Raw genomic sequence first — 21,068 nt, 5'->3', positions numbered from 1 at the left:
CAATACAGAGAATTTGACTGATAGAATATTAGTGAGAAATACCTCACACTATCACTGGCGATCCTGCTGATCCAACCACTGAATGGCTAGCCCCTAGTAGACTCTACGTAGTTTTTTCACAATCACTGTGCTATTATGCGTCACTTCTTTTGGGGTTTGCGTAACTCCTTTTGGCTGATCGTTCTGCTCCTGGAACTTCGACTTCTACCCTCTCGGTCTGACACCTCGGCTTCTGGTTTCAAAACTCGACTTCTCCAGCAAAATACGGATCTCCTCTCAGGCTTTGCGCTGCTTCTACGTCAGCCTACACTGCCCAACGAGCCTCTACACTGCCTCTTTCAGATCTCTCTCTGCCTCCTCTGCAATATATTCCCGGATCAGGAAATTCTCCCACCAAAACTGTCCCTCCCCTCACTACAAGAAATCTCCTCAATCGATTCTCTAGCAACTGATGTGCTGCCCTCTCTGGGAAATTCGATCTCTTGATCTCTCTCCAATGTGATTTCCAAATGCCCATCAAGCCTCCTCTTATAATCTTCTCGTTGAGAACCAACAACCCAAATTAGATTCTAATCAATGGCTTAGATAATTTTGGCTTGATCCTCGTCTTCTTCTAGAAGTTTCACCCACAGTTTGATTAATACCCTTTAATTATTTTAATTTCCTAAGTTTAGACTTCGACATCCATTAAAAATAATTATTTTTATAAAACTGTCTCCGGGTTGAATTTTCCAAAATGATTTATGGGTATTGTGGAATACATGTTTCCAAGCCTCCTTGCAAATTTTGAGGCTTAGAGCACATCCGATGCTACCAGAAATCAACAATAATGTGCTACTAATTTTATTGAGCACTTCTGCGTTCTAACTTTTAGAAACACACGATTCTCGATTTTAAACTCCCAATGCATTTTATGGTTATCATGTGCGACTTTCAAATTTTGCCTAATTTTTGTAATTTGCTCTTCCATATCCTTAGCAATTTTGGTCCCACCAGGACTCTATCTACTTGATTGCTCCAACTCACAAGAGTATGACACCTCCTGTCATATAACGCTTCAAATAGGCTCATTTTTAACGAAGCTTCATATCCGTTATTGTACGCAAACTCTACCAAATGTAGGTAGTCCTCCCATTTGGATGGCTTATCTATTATGTACATTCGCAACATATCTTCAATCACCTGGCTAACATGCTCAGCCTGTCCATCAGACTCTAGGTGATACATAGTATTAAAATTCAAATTGATGCCTAACCCTTTAAATAATCCTATCCAAAAATTAGTTGTAAACTTTGAATCTCTATCCGAATAATTGCCCAAGGCACACCATGTAGCCTGAAAACTTCCCTCATAAAAATATAAGCTATACTAGCTGCTTTATACATTTATTTCGTCGTAATAAAATGAGTAGTTTTATTCAGAATGTCTTTCGTATTAATCACATCTTTGACCTAAAAATAATGGTGTGATTAATCCAAAAGACATTCTGAATAACAATATGGATCACAGAAGTTTGAAATCAATGAGTAGCTTTACTAAGCTTATTGACCACCAACATAATTGCATCATGGCCTTTTGTTGTCTTGGGTACTTTAGTGATAAAATCCATTGACACCACATCCCACTTCCACTCTAGGATGGCTATGGGCTGCAACAAGCATGTTGGGTGCTTGTGCTCATCCTTAACTTTGACATTCTAAACATCCCACTATGTAATTTGTCACATCCTTCTTTAACCCAGACCAAAAATACTACTTTTTGACTGTTGTAATGGCTTTTTAGATATTTTGGTGTCTTGCATAGGGCACCCTATGCACTTCCTTTAGAATCAACTCCTTCACTTCACACCCATTTGGCACAAATATACGACCTTTATAAAGAACTCGATCTTCTCCAAGCTCATAATCTAATTATTTTGGCTACTTTTTCTTCTACTGTAAACTATTCTTAATGGCCAAATAATGCTGATCTAAGTTCCCAGCTTCCAAAATTTTGGTCATTATATCTATGTTACACACAATAACTAAAAAAGCAAGCATCAAGTGCACTCTCTGGTTGAGAGCGTTTGCCACCTTATTCTCCTTCCCTTTAATATATTTAATTTCAAAGTGATATTTAGCTAAGAACTTCAGCCATCTGACTTGACGAGTATTCAAATTCAACTGTTCAAATAAATGTAGCAAGTTGTAGCGATTAGTTTGCAACTCAAATCTTCGGCCCATGAGATAATGTCTCCACATCTTAAGAGCATGAATTATAGCTTCCAATTCCAAATCATGTGCAACGTAATTATGTTCATGTTCCTATAACTTCTTGGACTCATAACACATCGCATGCCCATTCTGCATACGTATTCCCCTAAACCTTCCTTACACACATCAGTGCATACCAGAAAATCTTTATTCGGTTGCACAATCTTCAATACTGGAACACTCTATCCAGCAATCAATGGATCCACCTGAATCCCAAAGCCATTGACTCTATCCGCCATCAATGGATCCACCTGGATCCGAAAGCCACCATGGCCAATCATCGTCGCCTATACCCCATGGTTCTAACTGTGCTCTATCTTTGGCCATAGATGTTGCTCCACCAATAGAATACCAACTCATCACCTCTCTCCAATCCAACCCCTGGCATAGACTGAGGTCAACCCCACTTTGCTGATGTTGGGCTAGCACTATTGGAATGTTGATGAAATGTTGGTCAACATCCCACTGCCAACTGAAACATGCAGTAACCCTTACATCTAAGGGTCTTTACTGTACTATGCCCATGACTAAAAATAGCACTCCATCAATAGGATTGCAACTCATGATCTCCCGCTAATCCATCCAATGGGAAGAATCGAATGCATGGACACTTATGTATGGAACAAGTCTACTATGTTGATGTTGGTCCATGCTCAACTCATGCTACTTTGCCCTTTCAATCAACAAGTCTGTCCAAGAAAGCCTACCCTTCTCTCTATAATGGGAAAAAGTTGGCAAGCCGTGCTACAAGCCTTGTCTATGTACTCCTGCAGAGGGCTTCTATTTGAAAATGTTGCAGCTTTTCTGGTTTCCCCTGCATCTATTTGCACCCAATCAATGGGTAGACCTAAAGATGGATGCGCCACCATCTCCAAAATATCCTCCCTTGTCTGATAGGAAACTCCATGCTCCTCCAATCTACCATCCTCCTGTAAAATTGCTCCTCGCTAGTGGCTGGCCCAAAGGATGGCTGCTCATCGTCCATCATGGGTTTAACACAAGCCACTAGTTGGCTCTCTGGAAATGGCCAATCATGCACATTGTGCATATCATCCTCCTGATCTGACACACATTACACCATATGTCGCTCATGTTGAATCGTCATTGGTGACTCATCTCCCTCACTTCCATTGCAAAGTGTATCTCTTGTGTTGCACTTGGAGAGGTATGTTGCATTGTTGTCGCATTGAGGGCATCATGTTGTTCTTGTTTTTTGAGTGATCAATGTTTTGTCGTCAACTGTTCTGAGTGTGTGATCATGATCTAGGTTTGTATCTGCTCTCTTGAGCCTCACTAATGCCACACTTAGCCTTACCCGTAAAATTTCATTCCCAAGTAACTTGACTTCACTCAGCCTTCCTTAACTGCAAATTGCGCAGTCTCAACCCTCAAGCCTTAACCTTGCCTCTTGGAACTCCGCACTGCGCAGTCTCAATGCTCAGTCCCAGTCCTTGAGCTCTATAACTGTGCAATCCCTACCTCCAGCCAACCTTCTCTTCGCACTACGTAGTCTCAAGCATCAAGCCTCAGCCTTGAGCTCTTGAACTACGTCACTGCGCAATCACTTGGCCTCCCTCCCTTTAGAACTTCGTATTGGGAAAATTCAAGACTCAAGCCTCAAGCTTGAGGCCTTGAACCCCTCAACTGCACAATCTCCTAGCTTGTTCTCCTGTCTGAGCTGCGCATTGGGAAACTTCAAGCCTCAAGCATGACCTCTTGGGTTCCTCAATTGCGCAGTCACTCAACCTAGGCCTTTAGAATTGCGCAGTCTCAAGCCTCAAGCCTCCAACTTGAGCCCTTGAGTCCCTCAACTGCGCAGTGCCTCTACCCAGGCCTCTAAAACTGCGCATTGTGCAATCTCAAGCATCTAGCCTGATCTCTTGAGTCCCTCAACTGTGTAATCCTTTGACCTTGTTCATCATGAACTGTGCATTGCGCAGTCTCAAGCCTTAGTCTCGGACTTTGGCCTCTAGAACTATGGTATTCCTGAGTTAGTCACTCAACCAGTCACCAATTCCAACCCTAACAAGTGATTTCATGAAGCATCTTAGGCTAGGGGTTTATCAAACTGATGTCGTCTTGTCATGAGTGGATTGTAGTCACAGGTATTCTATTATGTCATGATAGGATGATGATGAAGGAGATGGAGTAGGAGACCATGTTAGAAGACATGTAAGGAGTTGAGGAGATAAGATGATCATCAGGCAAGAAGACGAAGGAACACTGGATTATAATAGAATACCAAAGATCAAGACCGCATGAAGACTCCATACTGATTCACAACTCTTTGGAGGGTGGATATAAAGAACAAATAATATCTCTTATGAAGAAGAATACCATGTTCCATCTCTCATTGAGACACAAATAAAGCAGCAACAAAAAGTGGCTTGACATTGCCATGTCATCAGTTTCATGTCATGTCATGTGTCATCATGTGCCACATCATTTTGTGGATTATGTAAATTCTATAATGGAGAATTGTAATGTAAAGTGGAAGTCCAAGAGACATGTATGGAATGTGAAATGTCACATAGGAGTCAAAAGGTCATAGAGAAGTCAAACAGTCATGAGGGTAGTCCAAGAGTCACAAGGGAGATGAATGGTCATCCCATTTGTTATATATACACCTTCATAACTCATGCAATGGAATTTTCACCTTGGCTTCTCCCCTAAGGCACCAGAGAGAAAGTTAGTGCTTTTGGGGAGCAAGTAGTGGCTCCAATGCTCCACTATTGGAGCTAGTGATGTTCGTTGTATTCATGTATCTTGGGACTTTTACTTAATACTTGAAGACTGATGGCCAACACATTTTCATGCATGGATTGTGGATATTTGTAAGACTATTCTGTAAATGTTTATGATTCATGTTTCCTTTCACTTGTACTAATGTAGTTGAACTATTTTGGTTATTTTAGTGCTGATCACATTGAGAATGCGTTGTAATGGTTATAACCATTGTCGCATTTGTGTGGACTATTTCTCTCGATGTTAGACGAGTCTTCATGTTGGTGTGTGTCTCTACTAGGATGGTACTATTACCTCTCTCTTAGAGGCTCACTTTTCTTTACCCTGCAGTAGGAGAACCTTGGTACACCTGCAACCAAACATTCTCCAGGCACACTCACTTGCTTTTCAAAGGCACATACTCGCTTCTCCCTCTTGCTAACAGCTAAAGCCAAGGAAAATCTGTAAGAATATGTGACAGCTAGGCCGATACTCCAGATGGGGTTCCTATTCCAAACTGTGTGAGGTCTAATTTGGATATCACATCGGGGAGACCCCCTTGGTTGATGGATTTCCAACACCGTCAACACAACCTTGGTGGCAACCACTATTAAACTACATGTGACCACACAGTGCAAGAGAAAACGTAGCCCGCCTAGGAATGAACATTCACAACCACGATCTTGTTTGTCTTTTGCGTGGACCAACTTAGCCTTGGACTATTGCTCCTTCCATCGTATGTCTAGCTGTAGAGGGACCCACTGGTTTGCCTTACACGCACATCTGAGATACCCATGTTGATTTCTGGTAGCATTGGATGTGCTCCAAGTCTCAAATTTTGCAAGGAGGCTTGGGAAGATGTATTCCAAAGAACCCAGAAAGCGTTTTGGGAAATTCCACCCAGAGACAGTTTTATTAAAATAATTAATTATTTTTAATGGGACCCTAAGTATAAACTTTGGAAATTAAAATAATTAATGGGCATTAATCTAACTGTGGGTGTAACTTCTAGAAGAAGATGAGGATCGGGCATAAATGATCTTAGCCATTGGTTAGCTTCTAATATGGGTTGTTGAATGTTAACGAGGAGATTATTTAAGGAAACTTGAGGGTCACTTGGAAGAGACACACAAAGTGAGTTCAGAAGTTCGATTTTCTGAAGCAGAGCAGTTGTCGGGAGAATTTCGATAGTGAGCTTTTGCAGTGAGAGGTAGGGATAAATTGGTTGGAGAGTCTTCTCCTGAGCTAGGATACACAACAGATAGGCAGAGAGACACCAGAAGAAGGCAGCGTAGTACCCAAGAGGGGTTGATGCTGAGCCAAAAGGGCTCATGCAAAGGTAATGCAATCCTTCCAGCAGAAGTATGTAAATTTGCTGGGGTTTGACGTCTGAGCCCGGAGGGTTGGCATCAGAGCTCTGAAAGAGCAAATCGACCTAGCACAGAGTTGACGCAGGGGCAACACAAAAATAACCGGGGACACGTTAGTTCAACTGCCCGATCAATCGAGACTTGTCGGGTATAGTAAGGTAATCTCACAAATTTCTTCTACCAGTTGTATTTCTCTGTAACTGGATTGTCGGGAGGGCATCCATAGTTGTATTTAGAAAATTACTGCATAATAATAAAAACCCTCGGTGAAGGTTGTAGTTGTATTAGCTTTGGTATTTGCTGTAAGAAGAAATAAATAATTTGTTTAAGTAATTAACAAATAGGAGAAGTTTAATCAGTTGCTGCAGTAGTAGATTCGGGTGGATTTCTTGAATTGTCACATGGTATCGGAGCAAGTGCAGGTCAAGCAAGAAGAAAAGTTCCATAAACCCCAACGCTTAGTAGAAGAGGAGGTCAAAAAAGCTACAGGAGGCAATAGTTCGAATCTCCAGAGGGGTTTGCGCAGTCCTAGCCAAAGGGCTGAATTTCGGGGCAAGTCTCTCTTTAAGTGAGTCGACAGAGAGAAGGGCTTCCAGATCGAAATCTTGTCGTGGAAGAGGGAGCATCACTGAAGCCTCAGCATAAGGAGGAGCTGGTGGGATGCAATTTTTTTGTAGGCCATTTTGCTAGGCAGAAAGACATCAAAAGAGAAGAGAAGCACAGTGAGGGAACTTTACCTGAGAAGACTTCTTGCCAAGAATTTTGTTCTCTTATTGGCTAAGCAACAACATTAAGAGCAGAGAGGAAGAGTTCCCATCAATCTCAACTTTTAAGCTAAAGCCCATGGCCTTGCCTTTATTCACACATGATACTCACTTCCAGATTGTATTCTCGGCTTTTGATTCAATCAATTGGAATTCGATTGATACATTTGCCGTGAATTCTTGTTGAGGATATAAATGTCAAAGATTGGGAAATGGGTACATTCTAGAGCCTGTTAATGTTGACTATATATTAGGCTCTCCCATTTCCAACCTTGAAATGATTAGTCCTGCCCTTTCTTTGTAGAATGATTATGAAAGGAAGTTAGCAAGGGGTCCCTAGTGGTATTAGAAACCAGTGAGGGGGTGCTATGCTATTTAACTACGCATGCCATGTTACCCAATAACGGTTTTGAAAAAACAACAAATCATGGACCCCTCTGTTAAACTTCGGACAACCGGGGGGTCGCTTAATTTCACTACTTCCGTCAATCTTTAAGTGCCAATACCCACAGTTGAAAGCTGCAAGTGTTTTATATAAACGCGTTGTCTGTTCCATTTTTAGAAAATCCATTTCCCTTTTGGCACTTAATCACCACGTTTGCACCTTTAACCTGCATTGTCATCATGCTTTAGTATTGTTGTTTATTGTCGAGCATGAGTGAGATATACGTCACATGAATGAAGAATAATACGAACAAACTCTTTATATTGTGCATTGCTCCCAATCACTAAAGATGCAATGTGAACAAATTATGCCCCTCTTCCTATGGTGGTCCATGTGTGGGCGCTCTCAACGTTTACATTGGCTATTGTTTCTTGGTTATTGGCCTTGGTTCCTGGTTGAACTTGGTGGTATATAATATAAAGATTGGGGTAGTTAAATAAAGACCCAAATTTTTAATAAAACAAGTAAAAATTTGCATATGACCAAGAATATAACCAAGAAATGAACAAACAAATTCAAAGAATTTTAATTGGTTCATTTTGCCAAGAAAATGTTACAACATGATGGGTGGATCAAGGGAATGTCTTCTCCCCTTAGGGTCTCGAAACACCTAATAAGGTTTCCCATTAGCCATTCTTACCTAGGGAGGTAATACCATTGCAAGTTCAAAGCCCTGATTTTAGAAGGGGTGCCTTATTTGAAGTGTTAAATTGCCCTTTACTTTAAATCTTGGTGGCTTAGATGCAAAAATGATTATTGTACTTAATGGTAAAATTTGCAGCATTGGATATTGTGTGTAATTGTCAGGTGATTCCACAGCTTTGGCAACTTAACTAGTGTCAAGGTCCTGTAGAGGAATATATTGACACCCATAGCTGAACTGTTGAGAGCCATGGGACTCTAAGCAACAATAGAGCATCATACACATCCGTGGGCACCTCCAATACCCATAACATTCCAACATGTTGCCCTTGATTGATGACCTTTGGGGATGATGCACTTGGACCTAATGTGCCCCCAATCGTCTTAGCACTATTAGAGGGATGTGTTGAAGAATGTAACTAGGTCTGATCTACTTAAATTGTATTTAATTCATAAGATGATGTATTTGTCAAAAGAAAGAAAAATAAATTTTATTATTAAATAAATTGACTTATTAAAGCATGGGTTTCATGCTTGGGTCAATTGGTTTTAGGTCAAAGCCTCCATTGAAGGCTTCTAGCCATGGGACTCCAAGCAACAATAGAGCATCATACACATCTGTGGGCACCTCCAACACCCACAACATTCCAACATGTTGCCCTTGATTAATGACCTTTGGGGATGATGCACCTGGACCTAATGTGCCCCTAATTGGCTTAGCACTATTAGAGGGATGTGTTGAAGAATGAAATTAGGCTCGATATCTTAAATTGTATTAAGTCATAATGTAATGTATTTGTCAAAAGAAAGAAAAATAATTTTTATTATTAAATAAATTGACTTTTAAAGCATGGCTTTCATGCTTGGGTCAATTGGTTTTATGTCAAAGCTTCCATTGAATGTTTCTAGGGTTTATGTCAAGTGTTCTTGTCCATGTCATAATGTAAAGAACCCTTCTTGGCATTTATTTGTCAAAGAAAAAAAAATATTTTATTGTATTTCAGATCCTCTAGGCCTCCACCAATTTGGCCTCAAGGAAGGGAAAGTCAGCCTCAAACAAGGTAATTTGAGCTCACAATAAGCCTATATATTGGAGCCACTTGATCTCATTTGCAGTGGATGTCAACAAGTTCGATTTGCAGTAAATTGAAGCTGGAAAAGTTTAAAATACCAAGGAAGAGGAGGAAAAGTCTAAGGGCAAAGAAGAAGGTTTCTTTCAAGGTCAAGAATTCGATTTCTCTCTCTCTCATCTCACACGTGAAAAGTTCTGGAGTTTTGCTGGAAGGATGAAATTTTGCAGTTGCTGGGGAAGCTGAAATTTTGAAGTAGCTGGGCCGAAAATTCTGCCGCTGGATCAAAGTTCTAGATTGTAGCTGCATTTTGAAGGGCTGACATTTGGGTTGACATTTGGAAGACTAAGAGAAGGATATTTACAAGAAGGAAGGGCTGACTTGGTGGAGGAGAAAGGCTTGTAGGTCTGGAGTCTTGGTCTATCTCATCTTGATTTTGAATCTACTGAAGGAAGAGTTTGTTGATTGGGTTTTCCCCTATATAGGGGTTTGAGCCTTGGCTGTCTGCCTACATCTGGTTTCCTTGATCTTCATGTTTTGCTTTTGATAATTGCTTAATGAAAGAAAGATAAAAGAACATAAGAAAGTTAATAAGAACATAAGAATATCACAAGTAATAATCAACATAAGAAAATCTTCTTGCCTTTCTGATTTTCTAACATGGTATTAGAGCTAAGGTAAAGAAGAATGAAAAAGGTAGGTTAAAAGGATTTATTGAGGAAAAAGGAGATGAAAAAAAGGGTCATTAAAAGGGGATCACATAAGACGACAAGCCTACTATCTATTGGAACTATGGCAAACTTAATGAAAGGAGAAAACAAATTAGAAGGGGCCTCCAACTACAGGGGTTGAGAAAAGAGAATAGGCCTCATTCTCGAGAAGAACAAAGTTTTAGATCTTGTTCAAGGAAGAGTCAAGAGGCCTATTGAGGAATCAAGTGGTGCAGAGAAAGCAAAGTTTAGAGAAATTGAAATCGTGGCTAAGAATCTAATAGTTGATGGAGTTAAGGATAACCTAATTCCATACATATCTAACATAAATTCTGCCCAAGAAATGTATGAGGCTCTCTCCAAGTTATTCACAATCAAGAACATTGGTAAAATAGCAAGCCTCAAGAATGAACTAAGAATTGTCAAGATGAAAAATGATGATACAATTTCATCATATTTTATAAGGATTACTAGAATCATAGATGAACTCCAAGCAATAGTAGAAAAGGAGCTCATAAAAACTACCCTTCCAGGACTACCAAAATCTTGGAGTGCCTTTTCATCAAGACGTAACAGCTGGAAGGATACTCAAACATTTGAACAAATGTGGAATGCATGTTGTCAAGAAGAAGCTAGAATATCAATGGTAAACAAGAAGGAGGATGAAGAAGAAAACATCTCAAATGCCTATTCTGCTCATCACAAGAAGGGAACCTTCAAGCATTTCAAATGACTAAAGAAGAGAATGGACCTATCCAAAGTTGAATGTTACAATTGCCACAAGATGGACCATTACAAACACCATTGTCCAGAGAAACCAAGAAATAAGAAGAGAGAAAGGGAACATGTGAATGTTGCTGATGAAGTTCCTCCCAAGAAGAAAAATACTGAAGAATCAGAAACTAAGGACCTATACTACTAAATCTGAAGAATCAAAATCCAAGGACCTGTACTACTAAGTCCCCCCTTTCGCATATGTTCCTTTGGTCTTTTATTCTAAGTTCATTTATATTTTCATTTCTAAAACTTGTAGGTCTAACATGTTGTGTTAGGACATTTTAAAATTATTTTTTATAAGTTGTAGGTATCCATCAAAGATTGAACTAAGAGGGAGCCTCCATCATTTACCAAGAGATAAGCATCTTGTTCCTTGTTTCATCTTTTCATATTTAGTTTCTTCTTCACATTAAGGTTTGTTTGTATTATATGCTAATAACTTGTTCTTCATAATTCTCCTTGGTAGGAAAATCTTGTAGAATGCACAAAGGCCACGGAGGAGATCTCAAAGGATAAACTTGAAGCAAGAAAGAAGTCTTGGAAGTCCATAAAGAATTGAAGTCCTACCAGCTTGCTGAATACTCGAGTTATGGAGGAAATTTCAAAGGATAGAAGCATGGAAGAAATTCTGCCTTTTAGAATTGATGACCTACAAGGTTTGTTAAGAAACAATTAATGGTATGTATTAGTCTATAGGTTTTGTTACAAAGTTCTCTTCATATAAAGGTACGATCATTCTTATTTTAAATTTCTCTACATTACTAACATTGTTATGTATAGGGTTTTGAATCGTAAGAGATTCTTGTTGGGGTGATTAATCATTAGATTAAATTTACCCTCACTACATTATCATTCTTATGGAACCCTAAAAGGTTCTCTATAAAACCCTAACCTAAGGGTTTGTCAATATTGATTATGAAACCCTAGTCTATTTAGGGTTGATGATGAAATCTAGAAATCTTATTTTCTTGATGCTTAAATTTTTGGTATAGAAACCCAAGTTCTTTAGGGTTCACTGTTAATGTGTTATGTAACCAGCTCAAGAAAAGATAGAAAAGATAGATCAATGCCTTAGAATTCAGCCTCTTCGAGGGGGCAACCTCCTTTACATTACATAAATGAACAATTCTTGGATGATACAAATGACAAAACCTTCTTTCTATATATAGGAGTCTATGGAGTCACAATATAATCCAGCCGACCTAACAATAATAATATAAAGCCACAAAAATAACAATAGAGGGATTCTATGGGCACATTAATAACAATATGGGGGTAATGGGGGCACAACAATATAAATAAGGGGTATAACTACAATAGTAATGGGGTAATCACTAGTATTATAGGGACCCAACATGCCCCTCTCCTTCAAAAAAGTGTTGTCCTCAACGCTTGAGTAGTTCTGGATACTTCTGCATAAAATTCTCATCCTCCCATGTGGAATCTTCAGCGGATAAGTTCTTCCACTTGATAAGGTACTCTGAAATTGATCGATTTCGTAGCTGTCGAGTTCTTGTTTCTATAACTGCTTCCGGTTCTAATATAATTTTTCCTTCCTCATCAATTTTTGGCAATATTGTTTGAACTGGGAGCTTGTCACCTATAACCTTCTTTAAGCATGAAACATGGAAAACTGGGTGCAATCGAGAAGCTGCAGGAAGCTCCAATTTGTATGCCATAGTACCAATCTTTTGCAACACCTTGTACGGACCATAATACTTTGGTGATAATTTATTATCCTTCTTAGCTTGCTTGAGGGACATTTGCTTATATGGTTGTAGCCATAGGAATACCCAATCACCTACATCAAAACTTCTTTCACTGCGATGTTGATTTGCCTGTTGTTTCATTCTATTATGTGCCAACACGAGGTTATCCTTTAAGAGTTGGAGGACTTGTTGTTGACATTCGATGTGATGTTCCACTGCCTGAACCTTAGAATTTTCTCTTAAATATGATGTGATGGATGGTGGTTGATACCCATAAAGTGCCATAAATGGGGTCATTTTTGTTGTTGTATGAAAGGAAGTGTTATACCACCATTCAACCAGAGGCAACCATTTGACCCATTGTGTCTGTTTATCAGATACAAAGCAACGAAGATATCCTTCCAAACATTTGTTTACTATCTCAATTTGCCCATCAGATTGAGGATGATAAGATGAGCTATGAGCTAACTAAGTACCAAGACAAGAAAATAATTGTGTCCAAAAATTTCCAGTGAAAATGGGATCTCTGTCACTTACAATAATCTTTGGGTTTCCATGTAGCTTTTGAATTGTTTCCATAACTGCAGTAGAAACTGTACTGGCTTTAAATGGATGTGATAATGCACAAAAGTGTGCATACTTGGTAAGTCTGTCAATTCTTAACAAACTTGTGATAATACCCTGTCAACCCAAGAAATCTGCGCAAATGCTTTATGGATGTGGGGATTTTCCATTCATTAATGGCTTTAATTTTGGTAGGGTCTACCTTAACTCCTTCATGAGATACAATATGACCCAAATATTCCACCTCCTGGACTCCAAAGAAACATTTGGATCTTTGGGCATATAATTGTTTCTCTTCCAATAGTTGTAGCACCCTGACAACATGTTCAACATGATCCTTCCAAGACTTGTTGTAGATAAGTATATCATCAAAAAATACTAACACAAATTTTCTAAGGAATTGTTTAAAATTGAATTCATCAAGCCTTGAAATGTTGAAGGTGCATTGCTAAGGCCAAAAGGCATGACCAAAAATTCATAATGACCCTCATGAGTTCTAAATGTCGTTTTCGGAATGTCTTCAATCTTCATTCTGATTTGATGATATCCTGAACGAAGATCCAACTTGGTGAAGTAAATTGATCCATGCAATTCATCCAGTAATTCATCAATGACAGGAATGGGGAACTTATCTTTAATAGTGAGCTTGTTGAGCTCCCTATAATCTGGACACATGTGCCATGATCCATCCTTCTTGTGCACCAATACTACTGGAGCAGAGAAAGAACTTTGACTCGATTGAATTATACCAGCCTCTAGCATTTCTGCAACCATACGTTCAATTTCACCTTTTTTGACATAGGGATATCTGTACGGCCTAATTTTTGGAGGAACACTTCCTGGAATCAGATGAATAGCATGATCATGATCACGTATATGTGGGATACCTTTGGGAGTCTCAAATATCTTGGAATGATTGTCCAGGACTTTTTGGAGATATGGAGAAATAGATGATTCTAATGTGGAAACATCTAGCGAACATAATTGTGCAATTACACCCCTTTGATCCTTTTTTAGAAGCTTTGTCATACCATTAGAGCTGATTATCTTTCCTGGTTTCCCTGCAATACCCCTTAATTCAACTTCCTTTCCTTCCACAGAAAATTTGATGAAAATTTCTTGAAAATTAAAAGCTATTGTACCCAAGGATTGTAGCCATGGGACTCCTAGTACAACATCAGCACCTCCCATTGGAATGGAAAGCATTGGGCTAGTCAATACATATTCTCCCATGGGTAGCTTGATATTATGGCACTTTCCAGAGAAATTTATTGTTCCTCCATTTGCAATCATCACTTAACACTCTGGTGTTGGATATAGGAAGCCATTCAATTCTTTTGCTACCATACAGTGAATAAAATTGTGGGTGCTTCCTGAATCAATCAACACTATCACCTTTTTCTTCTTGATTTGTCCTTCTATCTTGATGGTTCGAGGAGTGGTAATTCCTGCCAATGCATTACAAGATATGGTCGGATTTATTTGTTCTTCATCTAGGCTTTGTTCCTAGAGCATATCCTGTTCTTTTGACCTTTCTTGCTCCTTTTCTTCTTCCTCTTCACAATCTATTTAGAATAATTTCTTCTCAGCACACTTATGACCTTTAGTGTATTAGCTATCACAACTATAACAAAGCCCTTTTGCTCTTTTTTCTTCCAATTGTTTTGGTGTCAACCTTATAGGTTGTGGAAGACTAGGGGCAACTGCACTTCCGTCTTTATAGTTGTGAGTGGTATGCTTCCTGATTGCCATAATTTCGCTTTCCATTTTTCTTGCTAACCTGAATGCCTTCTCTAATGAATCAGGTTCCCAAAGTCGAACATCATGTTGGATATTATCCTTTAAAGACCCTATGAACACATCAATCCTATGCTGCTCTGGAATATCTTTTACCCTTATGTTCAATTTTTGGAACTCCTCAATGTGCTCCATTATTGAACCCTTTTGTTTGAGACTTATCAATTGGCTAAAAAAAGTGTTGCTTTTTGTATCCTCATAATGTGCTATCAATTCTTCCGTAAAAATTTCCCAAGTGATAAATTTTTTACGAGAGCAAAGCCATTGATACCATACAAATTGATTTGGTTCCAAATATAAAGTTGCCATACGTACCTTTTGTGTGTTTTGCACATTATTGAGATCGAAGAACTACTCCATCTGTAATATCCATGTGGCGGGATACTTGCCATCAAACTTCCTCATATCGATTTTTGGAATATGGTGGGTCTTCAATCCAACATTAGAGTCTATGGAATCATGATTAACATTTATTTTGTTCACATCATGAGTTTCCTTTACAGCCTTTTCACCATTAGTAAATATTTCTTGTAGAAAATTTGTCAAATTTGTCTTCAAATCTGCCATGTCTATCTTCAAATCTGTCCTCAAATCTGTCTTCAAATCATCCATCTTAGCTTCTATGCCCTTTATCTTAGATTCCACGCCATTTATCTTAGCATCTGTTAGCTTTTGTGAGCGTGACATTTGTTGCACTTGTTCTTTTAGTTTTGATATATCATGTAGCATTTCTTCCTCTTCTTCATGAGTCATGCTAGAGCTTTCAGGTTCCTTACTAGGTGTTTGCATTTTCTTTCCTCGGGGCATCAGTTACCGATAATGATGCTTTACTATGCCCTTTGAATTCCTTCAAACCAAGCTTATGCAAAAATAAAAAATAAAAACTACACACTTTTTTTTACTTTGTAGAAGCCTGATATTGAATCTGATGTATCTCTACAATTTCGAATCATCCAGTTCTGAAATTGTGACTTGTAGTAGCCTTCTATGTCCTCTTTCCAATGCCACTAGTCTGAACCAAATTGGATTCTCCAAGAAAGAGTTATGCACAATCTCCCGCAGTGACCTGATTATAGACTAGTTCAGTAGAGCGAACTTGTATGAAGTGACACATGTCACTATTTCAACCTTTGACTCTAAAAAATATATAAAAAAAAACTAGAGTCCGTCCTCTTTTTGTACCTTCTTACGAAATTTCAATCCGACGCTCAGAAAGAAAGTTATGACGATTTTCCCCAGGTCACCTGTTTTGAGTGTAATTCAGGAGTCTGCAAAAAGACCAACTTCCTAAGATCATATCTCCGAAAATATCGCACGAAAAGCTCTGAAATTTGGACCCAAGGTTCAGCACGATTTCTTCTCAAATGGGTTTCGTTTGCAACTTCTGAAACGTCACAGAAAAAAGTTTTAGCGAAAATGCCACGATGACCTGTTTGGAGCAGCGAAACCCTAGAATCCAAAGCTCTGATACCAAATGTTATGTAACCAGCTCAAGAAAAGATAGATCAACGCCTTAGAATTCAGCCTCTTCGAGGGGGCAACCTCCTTTACATTACATAAATGAACAATTCTTGGATGATACAAATGACAAAACCTACTTTCTATATATAGGAGTCTATGGAGTCACAATATAATCCAGCCGACCTAACAATAATAATATAAAGCCACAAAAATAACAATAGAGGGATTCTATGGGCACATTAATAACAATATGGGGGTAATGGGGGCACAACAATATAAATAAGGGGTATAACTACAATAGTAATGGGGTAATCACTAGTATTATAGGGACCCAACATAATGTACCATACTCCTAGACCTTTAGGGTTTGGTAAATTAGGGTTTATGAGCAAAACCCCTGTGATGTCTATAGTGAGATTCTATGGATGAAATCTTAGGTGTGTATTCATCCGTTTTATTGAAACCCCAAGCTTATCAAAATTGTTATATATCTAACTTTTATTAATGTATGTGTCTTGGGTTTACCTAGTAGATATTGTTGTGATATGTTAGTACATGATTACAAAATCCTAGATATGTATATGCGAGTATGTTGACCTATTTGTTGTTTCTTATGTTTTAGTTCATGAATTCTAGAGTTTGTAACAATGCCATAGTAATGATTGATATTCTAGGACTTGATGATATTTTTTTGTTTTGATTTAAGGTTTGCAACAAGCCCTTGTAGAAGTCTAACATGCATAGTAGAATTGCTATTTGATTAAATTGCTAATATTTAAAGGCTTTGTGTCACAAAGGCGATTCTAGGGTATGCAAGAGTAAGGGCCTGATAGCTTGATTGAGTTGCTTTAAGTCTTAATAATATGATCTAGTGTTTATGACAATAATCATAGCAGAAGATTGAAGTATGTTTCTCTTGTTGATTATGAACCTAACTAGGTTTAGGTATCAGATGTCTAAAGTTTGAATGTTTTAATCCTTCCATTTTTGGTATAGTTAACTTCATAGTTCTATATATTTGTATTTGGTTGTACTTTCTGTTGAAGGATTTGCAGGTACACAATCTTCAAGATGATAAACAAGATGAAGGAAGATGAACTTGGTAGAAGGAATGAAGACATAAAAGGTTCTCTGACGTTATAGAAAAAGAAAGTAGTTAATCTCCCTAAGTTGAGAGGGAGGGCATATTATGATGGATACCTTGTAGAAGAAATAGATCTGCAATATATTTGTTGTTGAAGAATTGAAAGAAGAAGAAAAATTTGCTTATGGTTAACTTAATGATGAGATGAGCAACATCCAAATAAATGAGGACCCCAAAGGTTTGTGTTTACTTGTATGAATATTTGAAAGTTTATTACTAATTGGGTTTTGTGTTTACACAGGTAAATCTCTCCATAAAAAGGATCAACACTCTGGAAGCATGCTTGGACAATTGGATATATCTGGTTTGATTGGGATAGTTGAAGCATCTAATGGCAGATGCTTCGAAGGACATCTCGCCGACCTATGTGTTGATTTCTAGATCTCGAAGAGGGAGGGTGGCATTGGTCATGGAGCTATGACGTTGGATACACACCTAGATCCATGGGTTGATGGTTAGCAAGTAAGCCCAATGGTACCTAGACTTGTTGAAAGCTTGAGTCCATCTTAGTCCCATCCAAATAGATAACCCTGGTTAAGTATTTAGGCCGAGGCACTGAGTGTGCCAGAACGCTTCGTAGTTCATGTCATTTTGAGATCTTCCATGTACTTGTACATATATGTAATTATGAATACCTCCCTAGCTAAGAGGGAGTGTTGAAGAATGTAGCTAGGTTCGGTCTTCACAAATTGTATTTAAGTCATAGTGTAATGTATTTGTCAAAAGAAAGAAAAATAAATTTATTATTAAATAAATTGACTTATTAAAGCATGGGTTTCATGCTTGGGTTAATTGTTTTTAGGTCAAAACCTCCATTAAAGGCTTCTAGGGTTTATGTCAAGTGTCCTTGCCCATGTCATAATGTAAAGAACCCTTCTTGGTATTTATTTGTCAAAGAAAAAATTTGTATTATTGTATTTTAGATCTTCTAGGCCTCCTCCACCAATTTGGCCTCAAGGAAGGACAAGTCGGCCTCAAATAGTGTAATTCGACCTCACAAGAAGCCTATATATTGGAGCAATTCGAGCACATTTGCAGTGGATGTCAAGCAAGTTTGATTTACAGTAAATTGTAGCTGGAAAAGTGCGAAATTCCAAGGAAGTGGAGGACAAGTCTAAGGGCAAAGAAAAAGGTTTCTTTCAAGGTCAATAATTCGATTTCTCTCTCTCTCATCTTACACATGCGAAGTTCTGGAGTTTTGCTGGAAGGCCGAAATGCTACAGCTACTGGGGAAGCCAGTATTCTGGAGTAGCTGGGCTGAAAATTCTGCTGTTGGATCGAAGTTCTGGATTGTAGCTGCACTTTGAAGGGCTGACATTTAGAAGACTAAGAGGAGGATATTTACAAGAAGGAAGGGTTGACTTGGTGGAGGAGGAAGGTCTGTAGGTCTAGAGTCTTGGTCTATCTCATCTTGATTTTGAATCTACTGAAGGAAGAGTTTGTTGATTGGGTTTTTCCCCTATATAGGGGTTTTATCCCTCTCTGTCCGCCTACATCTGGTGTCCCTAATCTTCATGTTTTGCTTTTGATAATTGCTTGATGAAACAAAGATAAAAGAACATAAGAAATTTAACAAGAACACAAGAATATCACATGTTATTGTCGACATAAATCTTTCTACCTTTCTGATTTTCTAACAGGATGGAAATTGATCCAGGGCCCAGAGGAGGACGATCTTATGCCTTGAGGCATGGGAGGGCTAGCACCACCTTGGGAGCCCTCAATGTTGAAGCAGAGACAAGAATTTTGACCACCTGGAGACGCATGAGACCACTTTTTTGCCCCAAGATGAAAATTGGGATCCAAGAGAAACATTGACAGAGACCTAAGGGTCAACCCTTAGGAGATGATTTTTGAGGGATTATACTCACATCTTGGCACTTGTAGCCATCAACGCTAGCACTAGAAGGGCTGACACATGCATGGCATCATCAATTTTTCTGCTATGACTCACACATGTGGGCAATGGCTGATTTTATCCATTAGCTACTAGTTCGGCTTGTGACCTAGCTTGTGATTAGCACATTATTTGATTATTTTGAATCATGAGCACAACTCAAAATTTTGGCCTCTCTAGGGAATTCAACCTTTTTTCTTGTGGAAAACTTAGATCTATGATGCACTTTGACATATGGAGTTAAATTGTTTGTCTTTGGAGCTATTCTTTGGATTAATGGATGAAATATTTTGCATGTTATCTTTTAAGTGTGCCTATTGTTGAATATTTTTCTTTATACGTGTCTAATGTATGGAATAATGTTGAATCTAGGTATTTCTATTGTGCCCTAATTTATTGAATGCTATCTAGGTGATCTATTGCATGAACTTGTTATGTAAAAATTGTAATGTGAGTTTATGTAACTGTAGTTAATTAGGGAAAGGGCATGATCAGAAGATCATGCCCTTCCATGAAAAGGCACCCTAGGCTATATATAAGCCAGGGGCCCCTCTATGTAAAACTGATCGAATCATCATCAAGTTATATCTATATCTCTCTCTCTCTCTCTCTCTCTCTCTCTCTCTCTCTCTATATATATATATATATATATATATATATATATATATATATATATATATATATATATATATATATATATATATCAATTGCTGAGCTAATTGATGAGAATCATTGTTTGAGACTCGCCACAGTGATAGGAGGTAACACCATTATGTGACTAAGGCCCCATTTTTAGAATAAAAGCCACACATGAAGTGTTATTATAGGTTCACTTAAATGCAATAATGATTATTGTACCTGATGATGAAGGTTGCAACACTGGATATTGTGTGTGATTGACAGGTGGTTCGATTTATAGATCTAGGAAACCTAACTGGGGTCCAAGTCCTTTAGAGGGACATATTGATACCCACAGGGGATGTGGTGAAAGCCATGGGACTCCAGATAGTTGCAGAGCATCATTCATAGTCATAGGCACCTTCAACACCCACAACGGCTCTGCATTTGCTTTATTATTCATGGGATGATGCACCTTTACCATCATGCCCCCAACTAAGTTCGCAGTATAGATGGTATGGTAGTTGATCTAGGGATTATATGAGGTTTTTCTCATGCCTTGAGACATGGGAGGGGAAACACCATCTTCAAGGCCCTCAATTTTGGAGTAGAGACAAAGGTTACACCACTTGGAGACCCATTAGACCCAATCTTGTGCTCCAAACCCACATTTGGGGTTTGTAGGATGATTTGCATTGATATACAGGAGCCAACCCCTAGATATTGGTTTTAGAGGCCTTTTACACTTGTCATGGAACCAAAAGGCCTCAAATATATCCCTCAAGAAGGCCACACAAGCATGGCATCAACATTTTGGCTAGCATTTGTGGGGATAAAATCAAAATTGCAAAAGTTACTAGGACGGCTTGTGACCTAGGCCATTACTTGCACATTATTTTATGATTAGAGGGGCTTGTAGGCTAAAATAGGTTATTATAGAGCACATATATATTAGAGATCTCTCATTTGATCACTCATCATCATCACACTTGGATTTTCAACATCATAGAGGAATTCACACTTTTTCTCTTGTGGAAAATTTGCATCTCTTGGATGCATTTTGACATTTAGAGCTTATTCTTGGATATTTCTTGGAGTTATTCTTTGAATAATGTAAAAAATTC

Source organism: Pinus tabuliformis, chromosome J (assembly GCF_031772625.1).
Source record: "Pinus tabuliformis cultivar Carrire ecotype Pingquan chromosome J, CPIR1, whole genome shotgun sequence".
Taxonomy (NCBI): domain Eukaryota; kingdom Viridiplantae; phylum Streptophyta; class Pinopsida; order Pinales; family Pinaceae; genus Pinus; species Pinus tabuliformis.
Note: the sequence above shows the minus strand (reverse complement) of the source record.